Source organism: Pelodiscus sinensis, chromosome 17 (genome assembly GCF_052426305.1).
Source record: "Pelodiscus sinensis isolate ZL-2025 chromosome 17, ASM5242630v1, whole genome shotgun sequence".
NCBI lineage: Eukaryota > Metazoa > Chordata > Testudines > Trionychidae > Pelodiscus > Pelodiscus sinensis.
The window spans coordinates 19067043-19089803 of NC_143068.1; the positions used below are offsets into that span (position 1 = coordinate 19067043).

The 22761-nt window shown below is 39.6% G+C and overlaps 2 protein-coding genes across 4 annotated transcripts in view; one reads left to right on the forward strand and one right to left on the reverse strand.

Moving 5' to 3' along the window:
• ZNF217 (zinc finger protein 217) overlaps positions 1 to 22761 on the forward strand; it is a 102190-nt gene that overhangs the window by 63350 nt on the left and 16079 nt on the right. Inside the window, exons 6-7 of one of the 3 annotated variants that reach the window (XR_016347030.1) lie at positions 982 to 1040; positions 9436 to 9452. The gene's annotated coding sequence lies outside the window, so the exon portion shown is untranslated. Of the gene's footprint in view, positions 1 to 981; positions 1229 to 9435; positions 9453 to 22761 lie in introns of those variants that run through there. The other 2 variants (XR_016347031.1, XM_014576699.4) reach the window with 2 other exon arrangements.
• TSHZ2 (teashirt zinc finger homeobox 2) overlaps positions 5874 to 22761 on the reverse strand; it is a 296013-nt gene continuing 279125 nt past the window's right edge. Inside the window, exon 3 of the mRNA XM_006129419.5 lies at positions 5874 to 8371. The gene's annotated coding sequence lies outside the window, so the exon portion shown is untranslated. The remainder of the gene's footprint in view (positions 8372 to 22761) is intronic.

The window sequence follows — 22761 nt, forward strand, 5'->3', positions numbered from 1 at the left end:
GCATTTTATCCTTTGAAACAAAATTCTAAGAACTAACACATATGGTCAAGAATGTAACCTGAAGATGCTGCCAATAGCAAACCCACTAAATACCACAAGCGTTTGTTCAGAGCAAGAAATAGCTGACTGTCAAAATTTACTGGTGTGGCCAACTGTGCTCCATTATTTTAAATAGGAATGGATATTTATGATTCATGCTGACTTATTCAAGACATTAGGGGAAAAAACACAAAGAATAGGATTAATAAGTGATGGCTATGTACTAGACAAAAAGGTATATTGTACCAGAGATATGACAGTTAAGTACCCTGAGCCAAATAAAAACTGTTTAGCTTGTCGGCTTTTGCAACCTGTATTGCACATTCCAGCATTTGCTGCATTATAAAGCCAAAATACTGCATTGTATGCCCTGAAGATTCCTGCAGTTTTTGCTTGGTGCAAATAGTGCACAGCCTCAGAATGATTGCATGCTTTTTATATATATGCATATTGCATGTAAATGCATATATTGAGAGTTCTGTCTACAGCTACATAACTATCTATATCTATCTGCTGCTATCTACATAGCTATAGAGAGATATGTAATTCCTGAATGTTACATGGACCATTTAGTACGTGAAAACATTACCATACAAATCTTTCACATTTGAGACATAATTGCACGGCTGTTTAAGTTCTGTAAATACAACTCTTCACTTGGGGCTGATACCCAACTGTGGATTTGTATTTCAAGCTAATTCAGACACCACATTGCAATATATTTGTATTTTTGCAAGATTTTTGTTTGTTTTTAAAAGCAGAACATTGGTCATTTTCCTGCCATCTCCTCTGGAATGTTTAATGAAAGTTATTGTTACCTGTACAGTACTTAAAAAAAAAGGGGGGGGGGGGAGAAGGAAGGATTACACAGGTAGATAATCTAACTTAGGTAGAAACAATGTATGACTTGTTAGGATTCATATTTAGCCTGTTTTTTTCCAGCAGGGTATTTTGCAAGCTGAGAATGAAGATGAGCTGGAAGTTGGAGTTTATTTTGCTTGGTAAGTATGATGGAACAGCTACTTTACTTTTTAAAATACTCTCAGAATAAAATACTGAATAGATACTTAGCACAAAAAGCAGCTTTACTTTAGGCTTTGTCTGTCTCTAAAAGTTTGGCCAACATAGATAAAACAGCAAAAAAACCAACCAACCAAACAAACACAATAACCCCTAGTGTAGATGCAGTTATACCAGTATAAAAAGTATTTATACTGAGGCCATGTCTACACTAGATGTCGTCTGAATTTACTAAGCTCCATGTCTGGGCACCCAATTTTACAAATTCTAAGTTCTGTGTCCTCACTACAGGGAAGAATTGAATGTAGTAAGAGGCAGGCTATGTTAATGGGGACGCACTACCTCGCACTCAGAGCCCCAGGAAGCACTTTGGGGAGCTACAGGAGGCCTCCTGGAGGCCAGTAAATTCAAATTGGTGGCACTGGAGCATCCACACTAACATTATTTTGGACCTATAAGTTCAGGAATAGTGTTATTCCTCATGAAAAGCAGGACTAGGGAGTTCGAATTCTGAATCCCCTTATTCCAGAATAACAGGATTGGTAGTGTGGACGTATCACTTACAAAATGGACCTTGGGGGGCTAATTTCAGACTAAGGTCCTAGTGTAGACAGGCCTAACATTGTTTATTCCAGTTAAGTGATGCAAAATAAAATGCACAGTTATATTTTTACGTTCAGACTTTTACTGGTGTAACCATGTCATAAAAAAAATTATATTTGTAACTGACATAGCTATTCCAGTAAACTTTGTAAATCTAAACCAAGCAGATGCTATCTGACATGGGCTGGGAACTGCATTTGATGAAGGTGTTTTAAACACCATTTAGTATGTTAAGAAAACAAGTATAGAAATAGCAGAGCTTCATTCTGATCTTATGCCCTTGTAAATCTAAAATAACTATATTGACTTCAAAGGAGCTACTCTGGATTTGTAGTCATATAAATGAGCTCAGAATCTGTCCCATAATTGTAAAAGTTGGTTGAAATATGGCTTGGTTTTGTCTACCATGGCTAAAACTAAATCGGTCTTAGCTGATTCTAAACAATATTTGAAATTCAGTTCTCAGCCATTGGATATAGGACCTCTGTCTGGGATTTACATTAATTCACACAAATGTTTTGACTGTCCTTATTCTGACTGATCTTATTTAAAACAATTACAAAACACAACCAACCAACCATCCAACCAATGACCCAACCAACCAACCCTATATCATTGAAGGGGATTAGAGTATGGACAAAATCCTAAATTGTGTGTCCATGAATAAGATCAACTATTACGTGAATAAAAAATATCAGGAAGAGTTAAATTCTGGAATTATTCCTTTACAGGCTTGAACCAGTGCCCATTAAAATCAGTAGAAAAACTTTTGACGCCACATGATGTTGGATCAGGCCCTTAGTTTGATGGAATGTAAACTGAAATCTACCTTAAAGTGCATGTTTTTTTAATTGTTTAGCTACTTCATAAGTCTCAAAATCCAGCAATTTTACTCTCTCTTTTTCTCGGCAAAAAAACCCAAGGAGTCAGGACAAATATTTGCCTGAATTTACAGATGTCACTTTCTGTGTAAATATTTCAGAAGAACTATGTACATTAAGAAAAAGAAATTGGCATGTTAATATCTTCCTATGCGTTTTCAACAGGAAATTATTAGCATTTATTTTAAAACTTAGCATTTCCCCCATAATTTGCAATAGTTATCAGGTAAAGGTACTTATCAGGAAAGTTATGCCCACAGAATCTCACTACACTTACTATGGCTTTCTTCAAAAGCCACATTGAAACCAATCTACAGGTCCTTTGCAATAGGAAACTCAGAGAACTCAGGCCAGAGGGTCTGGGTATGTGAGTATATAGAATCACAAGGAGCAGAAATAATATGTCAGGTTACATGTCAGGCTATTGCAGGTATAGGGGGAACATGCTACAGGGTAATAGTACTATTTCAACATATACATTTACCTGTTTAGGAGGTGGTTATGTCAATTTCCCTGCAAGGTGACTGATGGCCTTTAAACCCTATTGTAATTGTGTGGTATTGATTTGGAATCTGTGATTAATATTGTCTTTATTGAGGGAGTTTTAAATATAAATTGCATCATTCATCTGTTTGTGAAGGCAAAAGACAAATGCTCCCCAGAGCTATTTATACTGGGCACAGCTACATCCTTTGCAGTGAGGTTTGTAGTAGGAAGCAGGGTGGCATGCAGGGAGGTGAGGAGGCAGAGATGGTTTTTTCACCCCGACCTTCCTCCATGCAGCTGGGTAGGGGACTATGGCTGCATCTTGAGCTGGTTAAAAAATGTTGACAAAAATGACATTTTTTCACTCCTCTGATCCATTTTCCTGCCAAATGCCATTTCAACATAACATCCCAGGCAGTGCTCCTGCTCTGGCTGGTTCATAAGCCATTTCAGAGGTGCTCAGCACTGGACAGAATTGAGCCCTTGGTAACTAATAACAACAGCTGCAGGGGGCAGCCGAGTTAGTCTGTACAGAAAAAAACAACAAATGGTCTGGTAGCACTTTAAAGGCTAACAAAACAGGGAGATGGTATCATGAGCTTTCATAGGCACAGCCCACTTCTTCAGATGACGGGTTCTTCCAGTCATCTGAAGAAGTGGGTTGTGCCCACAAAAGCTCATGATACCATCTCCATGTTTTGTTAGTCTATAAAGTGCTACCAGACCATTTGTTGTTGTTGTTTTTAACAACAACAGGTGAGCTCTGTATAAGCCAGATCCTCTCTGAGCTGTGTCTAGCCCCCCTCACTGAAGCTTTGCCTCAGGCACTTCTAACACCTTTTCTTTAACCACACAAAGCTTTCTAGACCTCATCTTGCTTTCTCCCAGAGCCCCATGCACCATTCTCCTAAGCCTTATTTCTTAATGCTAATACCCTCCTCTAAATTATCAAATGAACCTTTGGTTTTAATGGCTTGGTTTATATGCCTATATATGGCACTTTATTATTATAGTTTATTAAAAATGATTGGGGGAAAAAGACAACACTAGAAAATAATCCTTGCCTTATAAATGTATGAGAGTTGACACAATGACTTGTAAAAACTCCTTGGAACCTCATCCCCTGTGTTAATATACAATTATTGATTTTTAAAATGACGGCTTATATCCTCCTTGATCACTAAAGGAGTCAGTGAGGTCAGTCTTATAACTACTTTTACAAGTAGGTAATAAAAATCCTTATGAAGTTGCATTGACAAGTAATTACTGGGTATGTTTGTTAGCTGATTTTCAAAGTTTTTTTAAAAAATAGTAATTGAACTAACAATAGACACTTTTTAAAGCTAAATGTCCTCCACTGCTCAGTGCCTGGACAATTAGGTCCTTATTTACAAAAGTGCTGAACACTTTCCATTCTCATATTTTAGGGAATAAGCAGTTGCTAGTTTCACACTGCCTTTTTAAAAATATATTTTAAAGGCATGACTGGTTTATTTTGACATGTACAGTAGCTGAAAGGGGGCTACAGTTTCTGAATAAACCTTGCAAAGACATACAGAAAGGAAAGCAATTCTTACTCCTTTATGGCACTGCTAAAGCACAAACAGTTTGGATACATGGTGTATGGATATGCCACATGTTAATAAGCAAAGACACAAATCATAAATATTTGGCTGTTTGATCACCCGGTTTTTAGTTGTTTTGATGATCTCCAATAAGAATAAAAGTCAGGACGATAGATATTGAATAAATGCGACAGAGAAAAGATGCAATGATTTTCTGTGTTACCTGATTAATGTGACAGATAAACTATCAATTCATCCTGCATCAGATACAGAAAGAGATGTTTATTTTCATATATATATATATATATATATATATATATATATATATATATCTTATTGTAAAAAAAAGTCTCTTAATTAAAAAAAGTATATCTAAAATCTCCCAAAGGACAGGAATGTAGGTAAAATAACACGGTTTAGAATGGTGTAATAGAGATCTGTAGCCAGATTCTAAGTGAAGCAGCTGTTCCAGTACGGGACTATGCAGTACCTAGTTCTCTTGAAATAATTCAGGCTCTGTTTTCTTGGCTGTTGTTGATTCTTTTTTCGTGATCTTTAGACCAGCTCTTCTTCTGGTGTAAACTTGCATAGTTAAGGAGCTATGGAGATTTATCTTAGCTGAGAATCCGGTCCGACGGATTCAGATCATTCGGGTCCCTGTGACATGGTCAAGCTGTTGTAAATTTGCACTGAGGAATGATGGCACTACTCTTGTAAACTCCCTCTCTGGCCCCGAATTCCCCACAGGCATTTTAAAATCTTTTCATACCCTTAGCAACCTGTTACTGACCATAAAGATAAATTAAATAAATAAAACAAGGAGAGGGTGCATGCACCCTGTAGAAAAGAGAACACAGACCTTCCACTAGAGAAAGCGGTGACTTTTCTTTTCTATTAGCACCTATTGGTCCCAACATGATTGTATGTCAGCCTAATTTATATTAGAGTGCATGTTATATTACTTGGTTGCTACAGATGCCTCATTTTACATGTCTCCTTGCTGAAGGCTAAGGTCTGCTGGAGGGAAGGAGGGTAGTCCAGGCATGACAGACTGGGAGGGGGGGGGGAAAGGAGGGCAGCAAAAACGTTGCATATATAAAGCCTGTTTCTGTGAGACTCAATGGCAAAATGTCCACTGGCTTCAGTGAAGAGAGGATCAGGCCTGTCAGAAGTCACTAGGAGTTTTGCCAGTTGAGTGCAGTGGGAACAGGATCAGGCCCCAGCTCCTAATATTTAGTAATGTAATTTATGTCACAAAATGGATGGCTGCATTGATTGATTAATTAAAAAAAAAAGAAAAAAATTCTTAGTGCTGGAAATATCCTTGTTTCCCCAAAGTGGAATTTGATGGTCCTGCTGGACTCACACTGCAGGGACTACCCCCCTCTCCTTACATAACTTCATTTAATAACCCTGATCTGGACTGTGCAATTTAACAGCTTCAGAGAAGCCCAATGCTAATGCATTGATTTCACTTTAATAGAATTTTGTTGTCAATGGACAGGGATTGGCACGGTGCATACTTCAGTCTTAACCCATCTGAAGTCTCTGTTCATTTCCAGTTGAGCTCCGTTCATTTCCAGTTGAATAGGTTAAGCAAAGACAGACCTCACTGTTCTCAATTCACTTTATGATCCTCCCATCATAAAAAATAATATCAGCACCTTGCTTTTCATGTCAGAACTACATTTGAGCTGCTATTCCCTATGCCCATGAGTAAATCCCGTAAAAGCCGCCCCGTTGTACTGTCGCTATTTTTCCTTGTGGATGATTGATTGATGGATGAGTGCTGACACTTCAATGAAGCTATTTCGACTGCCATCTCAATCCGATGATGTGAGGGGTATATTTTCTGTCCATGCCTCATTACTTCAGAATGACATTCCTGGAACTTCATTTACTTTTTCCCTCCTTCCCTCAAGCGCCATATTTTTTCCCATCTACGTTATGCATGCCATAAAAAAAGCAATTTGCTATTATATGTGGCATAAGGGCAACACTTTTCCTAGGAGGTAAATAACAAGCCCTCCCCCCACCATTTTGAGTTTAGGGATCATATCAAAATTTCCCAAATATTTCCAACATAGCCCATCCTGCATAGGAAATAAGGACTATTATAAATATATTTGGATTCATTTTGCCATGGTGAATTTTTATTTTTTCCTTGATCATCTAACTAAAATAATTAAAAAGCAAATCCCTCACCCTCTTCTGTTTGAAAGATCCACATCTCAGTTTTGTGCCTAGCATACTTTAAATCTTTCATCTCTAACTGAGAAGCAGTGTACATCTTGATCCAGACTTATTTGTCCTTTGAGAATAAGGAAATTCATTCTTTAAATGCAGTGATGAATTTGTCTATTACAGGTTGCTTTCATTGTGCAGCAAATGCTCAGAGTAAACAGAGCTGCATCTGATGAGCTTGATTTTCCATACAGTGCACTAATGTGAGATTTGTAATATTAAAACATCCTGGAACCTTTTCTGAGTTGACTTAGAACCTGATTTTAATCTGTGCAATACAGTATTCCCGTTAATAATAATATATAATTAAGACATCCGTTAAAAATCCATAACGTTAATTTAATGGAGAAAATCTAATACAGTTCTATTGGAATTTTTACGTTAAATTAACTTTAACGGGCTTTTAATGGATGTCTTAATTAGATCTCATTATTAGCATGAATATTCCACAAATTAAAATTGGGACCTCAAAGTTTTAATGAAAAAAGTTACAGGAACAAATTTTAAATTGAAGTGCTCCCCTCCCATCCCACTAGATTTCAGCTGATTTCAAAGTAAGCTGTGCAGTAATACACAAGCCCAATAGAGAGTATGAAGGCCAGATTCTGATCTCATTTACAATAGCATAAATCTGAAGTAATTCCATTGACAGTAATGGAGATGAATTTGGCTCTTTTATATATATATATATATTATTGAGCATATATATATATATATTTATATGCTCAATAATCTAACAATAGTGCTTTTGTTTAAAAATCACTCCATTGCATATGTCTTGTCATATGCAGCAATGGAGATTAAAAAAAATATATCTGAGGAATAAAACAACCTGAAAATAATCCATTTTAAACAAATCTTTGGCAGCAACTTGGTTAAGCATAATTATTTGAACAACTTGCACAGAAGATTAACATTGTTCAGAGTTTTTTTGGCTCAGAATCTGTTTTAACTTAATAATTCTTCTACTTACTGTGATGTATTGATCCCTAGTGCAATGACTGGATTGAGCAACCCAGGTGCAACAGTAATAGCTGCACTGAATAGAAACATTTCCTTTAGACAAACTATCCCAAAGGGGTTATAAATAGGAAATGGACATTACCATGAAAAGCAAAGCTTCCAGTGTGACGGCATTTTGTGTAGCACACTTGGACATTAAACTATGAAGAAGTATACTTTTTTTTTTTCCTGTCAAGTATTACAAATGGATGAAATAAGTACATCAGTGTTCTCAGTCATTATCTTACTTCAGTGGCACTTTGTTTTAGTGACAGCAAAAAGGGACAGTGGAGACTAGACAGCCCCAGTGCAGTTTATCAATGAAAATCTAATATCGTCCATAAGCAGGGGAGTGGAAATCAATACTTCATTACCAAATTGTTAGTGAGGATGAAGAAGAATAGCTGGAGTGTTTTTGGCAGTCTTCTTGGTCCGGGTTGTCGGGAGTTCAATGTCAGGAGTGGAGTGACGTGTGGAGACGGGCTCAGTGCAGGATGCCTGGGCTGGAGAGCTGGAAGTAAGGCATTTGTCCTGTAAATAATAATAATAATAATAAAAATAATATATAATTAAAATAATGATTTTAGGTTTTATCAAATATAGATTTTTCTCAATGATTTCTCAGCTTCAGTTTCTGTGACATCCCTGCACAAGTCATAGGCTCTCAGAAGACAGAGATTGACAAAAAGAAATAGATAATTAAATCCATTTGTGTCCTGGGTTAAGTGGCTGTAGCTCCAAATGAGGTTGAGTTATTATGGCCTCTTTTGCCATGTCTGAATTTGGCCCACTGAGTCCATCATCCTGCACGGCCCAAATATACACTAGACTTGCCATTCTCTAGCGATGAGCCATACCTGTTCAATATAATGACCTTGAGTTACTCTGATAAAGGGATGATTTGAGATCCAGTCTGAATGAATATTTTGGTGTCCACATTGCCTCTAAACTTGGAGACCATCATCGTGTTATTTTTGGTTATCCTTGGAAATAAGTTTCTCTTCCCATGACCCACCTTATTAGCACTACAACTGTGGCTTTTCCATCCACAAAATATTCTGCCATCCCTCTGCTATTGGCCATGTTAAGTGGCTTATTTTGTGCTGTGACTTCTAGCTAGGGATAGTGTGTTTCTTTTACCCAATTTTAAGTTGTGGGTTTAAAAGTTTAACTCCAAGTTAAATGCATTTTGGCCTATGCCCTGGGAGCATGAGACTGGGGAAAAACAAACAAACCCCAACCCAGTAGTCAAAAAGCACAACCATGGGAAAATAAGGTGAAAACTGAAGTAGAGTAATCCAATACAGACAGAGGGTGAAAAAAGGATCAGCAAGGGACCAAGAAATGCGTTTTAATGAAAAATATACAGATTATTCAAGGCCCATGTGTTCTACAGCAAGCAGGATGAACTTATGTGGAATTGTTCCTTAATTTGGCTCAACAGTCTGAAAAGCCAAAGGCAACTTCATTTAAATAAAAATAGTATGAGATTTTCAATAAATTCAGTATGAAAATGAAAACTACAAACAATAGAGTAGACTCCATGTTATTTATTTTGATACTCAGTTTATTTTACATCCTCCCCATATTTTCAGTTTTCTGAGGGATGCAGAGTTTTTTACGGGCGAGTTTTTTACGAGTTTTTTACGGAGTTTTTGAACTGCACTGGAGAAGTTGGTAGGAGAGAAGCTGGAAATTGCAGCAATGTGTGGGGTACCCAAGAAGGCCCATCAGACATTTCAAGACTGTGGGTAAGTATGATACTATGGTTAACGCCAACATTTTAAAATAGTATCTTTAGATTTCAGAGTTAACACTTCAATGGGGTCATTTATGCCTTGCAGGGCTGAGACTTCAGGCTGCTTTTTGTCTGAAGGACAACATTGCCTTTTTTTTACACCTACTTTGCATTTTCAGGGGTTTCGTTACAGACAATAGGGCTAGAAACCTAATTATTTAAAAATGAAAGCTTAGGTTATGGCTACACAGTAAGTCCTACAGTGGTACAGCTGTGGTGCTGCAGCTATGCTGCAGTAGTATTGTAGTGTAGACGCTTCTGCAATGATGAAAGGGGTCTTTTCATCGCTATAGTAAATCCACCCCCTTGAGGCAATAGTTAGGTTGACAGAAGAATTTTTTGTCAACCTAGCGGTGTTTGTAGCAGGACTTAGGTTAGCTTAGCTGCATCTCTCTTAACTGTGAATTTCTCGTACTCTAGAGTGATGTCACCAGTTTTAGATGTAGGCCAAGCTTTAGATTCTGCAGTAAGGAAGATGTGGATTCTGTGGCATATTGTACAGTTGCAGAATCATGGAATAAAAAGGACCCTAGGTATACATGCTGTACACAGACTGCACTGACCTGTGCATCAGGCTTTTTGGAAGAAATTTTCTAAATTTAACCCAGAGTGAAACTCACCTGTGAGACCGTCTATTTAAGCCTTTTGTTAGGGCAGTGTTCAGATCTACAGTGTAGGATGCGTATATACCCCATACAAGCTGAGGAAGCAGTCTTGGATTGGCCCCAGACTGGCCAGCATCATGGAAGACATGCTTCTAGAGAATCTGTGATTGGGTTTATATTGCTTTCAGTGCAGGCTGCAGCAGGACTTTGGGAATTGAGTCAGTTTTGTGTGAATCGCCATGCAGTGCAGACATGATGAAAAAAGTAATTGTTTATGTGTTTCAATATCAAGTATCAGAGAGGAACTGAGAGTCTTTAGAAAGCTTGACAATAGACTGGAGCATAATAGGTGGTTTTCAAATGGTATTTGTTAGGGAAACTATATTGCTGCTTGGGCATGTTAGTGTGCTTCCATATTTAATATCCAGAAAGGTAAAATGTGTAACTTTAATTGTGATCTAAATATTTCTTTGGTGCAATTCACTATGCTGGTCTTGTGCAGCATATGAGAAGCACCAGATTTAAAGATACCTAGACTCTGCTTATATTTAACATTAATTATCAAGTCCCCAACAGATGTAAAACATTGTATCTATATTAATGCAAATATTCAGGCCACAAAAGTCCTTCCAGTAAGCACCTTCCTACTCATACAGCAAATGCCCCAACATTGTCATCCTTTGAATCCCATCATAAAGCATTTTGAAGAACAGCTCTTCAGTGTGTCTTCAGTTTGGGACAGGACAGTTAACCATCTGTCAGTAGCAAAGGGAAGTATGTGGCTGGATGGAACCAGAACTGCTCAACTGTTCATCATAGACCCTATACTGCCTTCGGTTCCATGCACTAAAAACTGCTCTTTTTCTGCTTCTCTCTCACCCCAATCAAAAATTATGCTAATTGCAGTCCAGTTTACATCTAGCTGGTATGATAGGCAATGCTTTCTGTGCTTCTTACCTTGAACTCTTTCCTTGCTTTTCCTTACAGGTTCAGGCTTTTATTAAAATAGTTTTATTAATGCTTTATCAGTTTAATAATAATTAATTAAATAATTAATACTTTGTTTTGATAGGATCTGATCTGCCCATTTAAGTTCCTGGGAGACATTGACTTCCATGAGTTTTGGATCAGACCTATATAGTGTTAAGACAGCTGATAGAAGATGCTAATTTGCAGCACTACAGAAAAACACAGGCAATTTCTATGGGGTTACCAAACATTATTTCTAGATGTCATTTTTTTTACCTACTTTTGTTACATTTTCATGGCAGCAAAAAAATCTGTTCCTTAAAGAATACATGTTCATATGTACATTATCCAACTCATAAGAAAGAAGACATCTGGATAAATGTTGCTTGATGTTAGACTCTTTTGACAACTAATGACAATATTACAGACTCTAAATGCTGTATGGTTATCCATAATTATAACTGAAGGTATGTCAATCTAAATAATATGCTACCTTAAATTATTTATGCTGATTATACAAAGCATTTCCTCTAAGTTTTGTCTGCACATCCATAATAAAGGCAAACAGCAGTAGTAGCCGTACGAAAGGGCATTTAACAGCAAACCACAGTTTCATAGGACATATTTTAGTTCACAAAACAGAAATTCTTGTATTATCAGCACAGATAGTGAAGGTTTAAAAATAATAATTATTAATGCCAATATTTTGTAATAATATTTTACTTCATTTAGGGTCTGTTCCAGCTCCCACTGAAGTCAATGGAGAAACTCCCAATGATTTCATTGAGATCAGACCTATATTGCACTTCCTCTTAGGTTTCCGTTAGTGCTTCTGAACTACATTACATACACAGTCGAAGTGGCAACCAACTGCTCTGTAACCCCCTCAGAAGAGTAGGAGGAGAGGTGACATTTTGGTGAAGGATATGAGGGTAACTCACCAAGGTCGCCATTTTGGGAAGTTGGAGAGTGGGGTGGGGTGACAGCCACATGTATTGGGCCACTGCTTGCTCTTCGTCCTTTTATCCTCACTATCAGGGAGCGAGGGAAAAGTACAGGACTTACATCACTTACTTCTCTGCTCTATCCCCTCACCAGCTGGGAGTGAACTGAATGCAAACAATCTGCATACTTTCCCCGCACTCCCTGATCGTAAGGGGAAGAAGAGAAGCAGTGTTCCAGTACACTCAGCTACAGTCACTCCCTCCCACCTCTGATTATGGCAGCCCTGGAAACTCACCGCTATCATAAACAATTTCACCAGATCTTTAGTCTCCATCCTCGTAGGATGAGGTTTACCGGGGAGGTCGATAAAGGGCTTTCATGTCAGCAGGGGAGCGTCCAGACTGCCCCGATCTGCCGACAAACAACGGATCAGCAGAGCGGGGCAGCCATTTAAATTTAAATAAAGCTGCGATTATTTAAATAGCGGCTTCATTTCCCTTTGCTGAGCAAACAAATCTACATGGCTCCGTCGACAGAGCCATGTAGTTTAGACATACCCCATGTGGAGTAGACAGGAGGACCTTGGATATTAAACCTTTGAGACATCACACACATGGAGAATAATGGGAAATGCACTTGGCATCCTTTATTTAAAAAAGTGTTTGCCCATGATATAATTGTGTCAGAATGAGTGACAAGACAAAGGAAGATAAATTTGTTCTATAGCCTAAAAGATACTGGAATACCTCAGTCTGTACAGAAATGATGCTATGGACAACAAAGGCCTGGAGGATGTTGAGTTTTTGTTGATCAGGATTAAGGAAGCTACATTTGGAAGACACTTAAAGGACATTAAAGTAGCATCCATTTGAGAAGAATCTTTCTAGAAAATACAGTTTTAAGAGGCTGAAACATGGACAAAAGTCTAGAGGCTATTTCAATAGCAAGATCATCACAATTATATATCATGGCCAGATCCTCAGTTTGGAAATCACCATTTCTCTGGTAAGGTTAATAGAGTTATGCTGATTTTTTACACCAGCTAAGGTCTGGCCTATTAACTGCAAACATAAATAATCTTCTTGAAATGTATCTGATTTAATTTTTTTTCTCTTCCTTTTTCTGAGTCTCTTTTTCTGTGTAAGATTTGCTTTTATCTCACAGGCTGTAGCTTTTCCCCACTTTGACCCTGATTCAGCAAAGCTTTTAAGGTGTCTGCTTAAGTTCTTTACTGGACTAGGACATTTATGACCAGACAAGTTTACAGAATCCAGTAAGTTCTTTGTTAGCTTCTAGTCATGAAGAAGCTGGAGCACTGAGCTGGAGTCAGAAAGTCTAGGCCTGTTGTGAATGGTTTGGGGCCACTTCACTTCCCCTTTTTGACTCTGTTTCTCTTCCCAACTTTTGCTTGATATGTCTGTTTAGACTGCAAATTTTGGGGGCCAGTGTGTTTGGACAATACTTTGTTCACTGCAGTCTGGGGTGAAATTTTGGCCTCACAGAAGTCAGTAGAAGTTTTGCCATTGACTTAAAAGGGGATGGGATATGACACCTGGTCTCCTCTGGATCCTTTAGTTGCCATCACAATACAAATGCTAGTCTTTCTCTATGTATAAAATTTTTCTCCCCCTGTGGGATGACAAGATGACTTCATCAAGTCATCAACATCCATAGGCTGGGGGGGGGGGAGGGGGTAGGCATGGGCAAGTAAAAGCCCAGTTGGGGAAGTCAAGCCCCAGCCCACCCCTTCCACCTGAGGCCCCAACCCTGGAGCCAAGCCCCACCCAGTCCCAGCCCAGCCCTCCCGAGCAGCCATGTGGAGAGCTGGGGCTACCGCGCTATGACCTCAGCTTTCCTCAGCGGTCAGGGACAGAGCCAGGGCTGGTGTGTTGTGGCCTTACCCCAGCCCTCTCTGGCAGCCGGGCTGCTGAGCTGGGGAGCAGTTAGGAGGGTAGAGGGTGTACTAAGGACCGGCAGGCTTGGGGTGGGGCTGGCAGGATGCAGCAAGTGGGGGGCGCTCCAGGGCCCAGGCACGGGAAGAGCCAGAGGACGGAGCAGTCGGGGGCCACTACAGGAGCTGTTCATGGGGAAGGGCAGGCAGGGGGCACTAAATGGGCTGGTCACGTGCAGAGGTTGTCTGGGTGCAGCAGGCAGGGTGTTCTGCAGGGACTGGGTGGGTACAGGGAGGAAAAGATGGCGTAGAGGGCGGAAGGCACTGCTGGGGCAGGCACGGGGGAAGAGGCTAGCAAGGCACAGTGGGTGGAGGGGCGCTGAAGGGATGGGCATGAGGCAAAGTTGTCGAGGCATAGCGGGCAACCGAGGTAGCTGCAGTTCTGCATTCCCAAGTTCATGAATGCCACGTTCCATGTAGCCATTGTGGACACCAACACATGCTTCTAACTGGCCGAGGAGTACTACATGCAGACTGGGGTAACCACGGAGAGGGGGATGGTGAGCATAGCGAGCAGAGGGCACAGCCCCCTAGTTAATAAGTTAAGAAAAATACTCCTGACATCTAACAGGCACAGCTAAAGAAATACCTTGACCTGTAACAAATCTCTCCTAATCACTTCTATACAGGAAAGACGTGTGTGGAAGGATCACACACTTGAAATTAAATTATGTTGCTTTGTATTTTATTTGTTGTTTCCATAAATAAGGCATAGTCACACATTTTGTGGTATATTCAAGAGCACATGTTATTGACAGCATGTTCCTAGAGACAAAAATGTGACTCTTTGGCTAGTTGTTGCGTTTTCTAAAAAATTAAATTGTTCATAGTACGGTGCACCATCTGCCCTCTCTGGAACATACTTGGTTGCTGGCAACTGCATTGAAAATATGGATGATAAGTTGAATTCTGTGTTTTTAGTAACTGTCCAAGTAGGTCACAGGCAAATTGTGGCCTTTTCTGGGCGCTTTACGTTAGACCTCATACTCCAGTCAAAGTGTTGGTATTAATTTAATGGGCTATACAGTACAAACTGAAGTACTGCACCAAAAAGTTCCCCTGACATTGAGTGCCTTGCTAAATTTTGAACTACGATAAGCAGCTCAGGCCAGGAGTATATTTTAAAGATGAATTACAAAGGCAAACTGGAAGGGAGGCCAGAGAGTTCAGGCACTAGGATTTTGTGTGGTGTGGGGGGTTCAAGTCCCTTCTCTGCCACAGTTTTGTTGTGTGACCATGGTCAAGCCACTTAGGCCCGGATCCTCCAAAGCTATTTAGGTGCCTACTTCCCATGAATTCCTTTCATTTCCACATTTGTAATATGGGAATAATAGTACTACCCTATGTCACAGGGTTGTGATGAGGAAATTCATTAAAGAAGGTGAGGAACTCAGATATGACACTGGTAGGGGAGCACAAAGAGATTGAAAAGTGAAATTTGAGGGAAATGTAGATTTTTTTCTCTGATCTCTCCCTCTGACCAGGATGTTTGCAAACAGTGATAAGGTCTGGTGAAAAGTTTTAACAAAGGTTATGTCTACACTGCATGGAAGAACCCATAGCGCCAAGTCTCAGAGCCTAGGTGAATTGGACTGGGCTCTTGGGACTCGAGCTGCAGATTTAAAAATACCAGTGTAGACATTCGACATGGGAATCTGAAATCCGCCCTCCTCGTCAGGTTTCAGAGCATGGACTCGAGCCTAACCAGGAATGTTTCCACTGCTATTTATTGCCTTACAGCCTGAGTGCCACAAATCCCACTCAGTTGATTTAGAATCTGAGATTCAGGACCTTGTAGACATACCCTAAAATTATAAGAACAATATTCTCCCTCTTTTCTGTCACCCACAGTTTGCTGTGTAAAGTTCTTCTTATTTCCAAGTTTGCTCACAATAGCTCAAAATGGAGCACCACATGCCTATTTCTTTGGAAAAGCAGACATTGTCAGTGCTGTGAAAAAACTGAGTTTGTGTCACAAAAATTTAGCATAAACATTTTTTAAAAGTTTGTGAAATTATGTAAGTTGCAGAACATTTTATGTAAGGTCAAATTCTAGCTACTTTTCTTCTGATAATATTAACATTTTCTGCCATGATAGAAATTGCTGCCAGCTGTCACTGTAAAATATGAAAACATCCCTGAAAATCACTAGAAATTTTGTATGTGAAAGGACTTGCTTAAGTTCAGAGAACATGAGTTTGCCATGAATGTTGTGAATTTTGGTCAGTTTAATAGTTCTTTTTTTCAGTAGGGTTCTCAAAATGTTTCATTGTAACAGAATGAGTAGGTATTTTCAAAACAAGAAAACTTCAACATAACTCTTTGTTATTTTAAATACTTGCACAACTACATTGATGAGATCTTTTTTTTCAAATCCAGCCCAAAGCTGAAATTTGCAAGTTTTACTTTTGAAATGAAACTTTTTACTTCTATTCATGGTCTCCTCACACAGACTTCTATGTTTGGTATTCCCAGCCCATTCAAACCACAATCCGTCAGGAAGTCAGCAGTGATTATTGACGTGGCTCACGTGCTCCATAGCACTGCTCTTGATTCTTCAAACATTTACATGTGTGTTCAACTTTACCCTGGCAAATGGCCTTGCTGGGCTCAGATGTTTGCGGGATCAGGTTCTTAGGCTGGGACTCACCAAGGCAGCTAGTTGCCTGAATACCTTTGTGAATCCCACCCTGTAAACTTTAAATAGGCATCTGGAAGACTTCTTAAATCACTCACCTTGTCTCTTCAGATTACATTCTGTGGGATGAACAAGTCAGCAGTAAGGGGGGATGACTACATTCCTTAATGCAGAATACACTACTTTCCTCTTTCTTTTGAAGGCAGCCTGCACATAGAAACTGCCCCATTTTAAAAATATAGTCGGTGTGCTGGCTGGCTTTTGAGCAAATACAAGTTAAATCACCGACACTGTATGCCAGACCTGCACATGCTTCTCCACTGCTGATTTATCTGGAAAATATACCACATGCCAGTTGCTTGAATTAGGATCGTGGGGAGAAGGGAATCATTAGAGAATACGAGAAAGCCCACAAGCATAAAGAAAACTTCTCCTTTTGACTCCTCCTCACATGCCTGCTTTATTTCCTTTTCATGCGCTGACAGTGCTGATGAGACAATAGATGTTGCTACCCTAAGCAATTGCTTTTTGAGTAATATCTTTAGGGGCTGAAAACCTGACCGTATTTTTTGGTTTCCAGGAAGGCCCAATGCCCAGTATTATAATGTATTTGGAGATATTGGTGGGCATCAAGGCTAGCCAGGGTCAGACATTTCATTCGCCGTGTGTTTCCTTTGCAAATAAAGTGCCTTGAAAAGCCAGGTAAATTAGACTTGGAGAAAGGGACACTGCATCTTTGAGTAATGAGGTTGGGAAACAGGGAACACATTTTCCACTAGCTCATGTCTCACTGTATGGCATTCCGATTTCGTGACACTTCATAATAAATCATTGCTTATCACTCACATGGGAACATAACATGGCTCAAGTTTAGATTCGTTAGTGATTGTAAAGAAGAAACATGAATTGCTCTGTATCAGAGCTTTTTTGATCATCTTTCTGTCCACAGCAGGCATTTTTTTTATATCGTTATATTTACGGTAAATGTTGTTTAAAGCATAAATAAGAAGGAAGGAAAGAGCGGAAAATATGAATAATGAAAATAAATTTATTTGTCTTATTTATGTGTTTATGTAAGCATTTGGCAATTACTTTGCACAGTAGTTTGAATCCAGTGGCATAGATTGCTGCATCAACAGAAGTTTTGGAAGCTGGAAAGGGTGGTAGTTGTTTTTTAAAGCACTAAATGCCAATTCATTCATCTTCTGAGGAAGAAGGTTCTAGTAGGCCCATAATCTAGTGTCTTGATTAGAGTTCACTTCATGGCTATGGCCCCTTTAGCTGCTCTGGCAGCATTCTGGGGGCAGAAATAGTCCTGCTGGTGCAAACCTGCTGGAGTAACTTTCCTATTTTTGCCTCTTCTCCTGGGTTCAGAGACTTGCTGGGGACAGGCCAGGACTGGGAAGGGAGGAGAGGAGGTGAACCAAAAGGAGGGGTTGGGGGCAGCTGGAATGATCTGTGCTAAGCCTGTTTTCTGCTTCCCATGGTCTATTGGGAACTGGGAGAAGCAGAACAGAATTTAAAGTAACTAGGATATTGGAGGTTACAACAGTGGCTTGAAAACCACCTTTGTTTTATCCTGTCAGATTCTGCAAGCTCAGGGATGCAAAAACAAATTCTGTAAATATCCTCAGCTCTGGAATGTGCTACCCTCCTTCATCCTCCAGAGTTGGATTGTCATTAGTCTTGCAGGCACACTGCAAAGCATCTTTTTTCTCAGAAATAGTGAGGTAGCATTTCATAGATGATGGGCCTATAGACTGTTTATAAAATCTCCCCTATACCACCTTTCAGTGTGTTCATATCTTAGTGAGAGAATCTATCAACTGGAAAATGTGTAACTGGAAACTCAATAAAATATTACAGAGTCTCTTGGAAATGGGACGCAATTTTCACAACAATGTAACCAAAAAATGTAGAAAGACAAGGTGGGCAGGTAATATCTTTTATGGACCAACTTCTGTTGGTGAAAGAAACAAACTTTCATACTACCTAGAGTACTTCTAATAGCTCTTTAATATCTTGGGGCCAACACAGCCACAACACAATAAACACAACACATTTGTCTCTCTTTTTCATTCAGTAATTTCAAAGCTCAATTTTTAAAAATATTAGGAAGAGCCTCGACATTTGGGAAAGAACCAGAGTTATTAAATGAAGTAAATATTTATAACAACTATTACTTGGGTTATTTCCCTTTATGTAAGTCACTATTCCCTCTGTGCAATTGGCCAGTTAAGCTACATGGTATTTTTATTATCCCTGACTGGATGACTCCCCAAACCACAAAGAGCTTTTAAGATGGCTGCTAGATACCCCTCATGTGAATAAATACTTGTGTGATTTCTTTCCACAAACATCCCCATGAACAAAAAGTTGTTTATTATCTTAGGTTCATGGAAAGCAGGTAGAATAGCTCAACATGCGATTTCTTTAATTTTAGTTGAGCGAATTCTTGCAAATACTTTTAGTACCATTTGCCCAGGCCCAATATTGATCTGATACCAAACTGGGCCCTCTGCAATCACTTATGCTTTGCTTTTATGAGTAGTGCTAAATGAAAGCAAAGGGACCATTCACAGTAGTAAAGGTAGCATTAGAGCTGGGAGGGAAATGAATTTTCCAGTTCATAGGAAATTCCACAATTTCTGCTTGTTCCCTCCTCTTCATCCCGAAATGAAAGACAACAAAAAGATTTCCCATTAAATAGTTTAAAAACAACAACATTGCTTCAGATCTCCTGAAACATTTGTTTTGATAAAATCAGAGCTTTCAATCTGATTTTTGACCTTTAAATTTTTATTTTTTTATTTTAAAATAATGCAAAAAAAAAAAAAGCGCCAATCTGAAATATAACAAAACAAAAAGGAAATCAGAATGTTCTGTCCTGAAAATGACAAAATAATGTCGACAAAGGTAAAATGTTTTTGTTCATTTTAAATGAAATTTTAAACTGAAAACATTTTTAAATGTTTCCATTTGAATGAAAACAGCACTTTTTTTGGTTCAAAACTAATTTCAATAATGTCAGCTCTAATAAGGATGCTCATACGTGTGAGGCGGATCAGGGTCTTAATTTGATATTAAATATCATATAGCATGGCATCTGACCCTCCCATATGCACCCAAGTAATCCCAATGACCTGTGAGACCAGTTGCATAAAAAGAGATTACATATGTGAGAAAGGGTTTGCAAATTCAGGCTCCTGATCCTTCAAATCTCTCTATCTGACATCAGGGCAGCCAACAGACTTCACCAGGGCCTGGGAAAGGTGGTGGGGAGGGGAAACACTGGGCTCATGGTAGGGGTGGGTCCTCAGGCAGAAGGGGTGGGACTAGGGGGACCACACACTGCCTGGGGCTCTGGTTGCAATTTAAAGGGCCCAGGCCTCTGGCTACTGCTATTGCTGTTGCTGCTGCAGCAGCAGCCCCATTGGTGGGCCTTCTTGATGCTCAGTACGGTCTACATTTCCTGAGGTAGTCTTTGAGTCCAAGAAAGCGCATCAGAAATCAGTTTATCTCCTGGTGCTCATGCTCTAGGCCCTTCTGGGACTTTTCCCTTGTGCCTGGAAAGTCTTCTATTTTCATACATAGCAGATTTGACATAAGGACATTATTTTAAACTAGGAAAGGCATATTTCTAAAAATCAAAGGCTATTTTACTCTCTATTTTGTTAGAGCAAATTCTTGAGCACCCGTTGCTTCAAACTGGGGGTCACTTGTAGAGTGGATATTGGAGCGGATTCAGATACTACAGAAAGGGCTCTACACAGGTGCTTGTCCCACTCCATCCTGCTTAGTGCTTACCAGGGATTGGGTTCAGGGAGCTCCTGGAGAGACGTGTGGTCAGGGCAGGGTGCTTGTCCCGCTCCTCGGTAGAAGCTCCTGGTGGAGCAGAGTGGGGCAAACACCATGCCCCAGCCACGGTCCTCCAGAGGAGCTCCCCAAGCCCACTCCCTGGTAAATGCCAGGAGGAGGTGGGGCTGGAGCGGGACAAGCACCATGCTCTACCACGCTCCGCCGCAGGAGCGTCCTGACCCTGTTCCCCAGTAGGTGCGCTTAGTAGGGCCGAGTGGACAAACATCCCTTGGACACCCCCCCACAGAGGCTCCTCCTGAGAGCTTGCTGCTGAAGAGCACAAAAAAGGGAAGGAGTAGACTGTGGATTGGATGCACGTTGTTTCCAGTGGATGTGGATTGGATGCGGATCCACATTTTTATATCTCCACAGAGCTGCAGTTGCTTGTACACAGACAGGTTTGATGTGCTAAGAAGAGATGAGCAGTTTTCCCAATGCTTGGTGACATAAGGTCTAATCTGATCTCACTTTGACTGGTGAACTCCAATGTAGTCCTTTTGATTTATTCTGTTTTAACTCACGAGAGACACAATACCACTTACAAAAATTACAGGGAACTTGTTTGGGTCTATCAGCATTCTTAATTTTTCTTCAAGGACAGAAGATGCCATTAAAAAGGCCTCATATATTACCCCACAATCTCAAGTTTTAGCTTCAAGAAGATCAGGATTTACAGAAATTTGTATTTTCCTGCAAAAAATGGTTGAAGAACAATCACGTGTTGGGCCTGGGATCTGGCAAAGTATAGTCAAAATGTTAATTCTGTCATAAACCATGGCTGGGTTAAAAACAGATATTGAAACAGAGGAATAAATATTTGACAATGCTGTTAAGGCAACTTCGCTAACGATTTTTGAACAACCTCCAACTGAGGTCTAAATGTCTGCAATATCCATAAACAACTCTATACTGTCCAATTAGGGAGACAAAGACATAGAGTCCTGTCAAGAAGATTTGCATGGCTAAGTGTCTGAGATCAGAGAGACGATGAGGGATCGTTCGGAGTGATGGGGGATGCACAGAACGGATGACTATCATTACGATATTACAGAGACTTACACCTTCCCAATTACTGGCAGGATTCATTAATTACTGCAGCATTTCGCTAATAGAATCCTCTCTCTTTGCCTTATCGCTGCCTTCCCTCTGTCTACATAAACCCACAACTCAGCAGTCGATCACCTATGAAAAATTACACTGTATAGCTTCTCGTGGCCTATTTAAAATGAAAAGGCAATTGAATAAGAAATAAAGAACAAAAAATAAGGGTTGTAATGCAGATGTGTGGGAGCTACAGAAGCATCGTCATATGGGTTTAGAATTCTTCCATTTTTTTGTCTGAACTGTTGAAGAAAAGTATCAGTGGCAACTGCAGAGAGAATGCTTCATAGTGGGTTTAAAAGCACAATGAAAGCATTTTGCATAGACGCACTCACACATGCAAACTATAGGCAGATTGCAAAATGACAATTACTTAAGGCCTGCTAGGCTGAAGTTTCACAACTAAGATTGGTGAATATTACAGGGACTTGATGCCATTGCAATCGACTCAGCCCCATTAAAGATAATGGTGTGAGCATTTCCATGCTGTCATCATGTTACTATCAACAGCATTATCAGTATCAACCGCTTTTACAATTATGCACAATGGCTCTTCCCGCACAAAGATGTAGCAACCACCAACCTCGTTTTCTCTTTAAATACACTGAAAAGAGCATAGATTTCAATCCTTCATCTGTTCACAGATGAAACAACATTTCCAAATCATCACTGATAGCATTTTTTTCCTTCCATTCTAAGGACGGCCAACTGTTCTCAGTGATTTCTATTACATTTCCTACCTATTATTTCATGTAATGGCATTCCTTAAATTTTAAATTAGCTTTGAAGAATAAAAATAATTGAATTCCTGCTGTTTTGTGTACATAGAGGGTGACAGGAGCTAATGTGATAATTTAAACTGTAAATGAGTCTTCACTTTGTGTTCATTAATTACAGCTAATTACTGAATTACAAACCTTCTTGGTTAGGCACTGTTATGTATTCATGTAGCATGTTGGATCTCCAGCTGGTTGAAAACTGTTTTATAGACTTACAAGCTGACACACCAAGCTACCACTGAAACAATTCAGCTTGAAAATAAAGGAGGTGTATGTG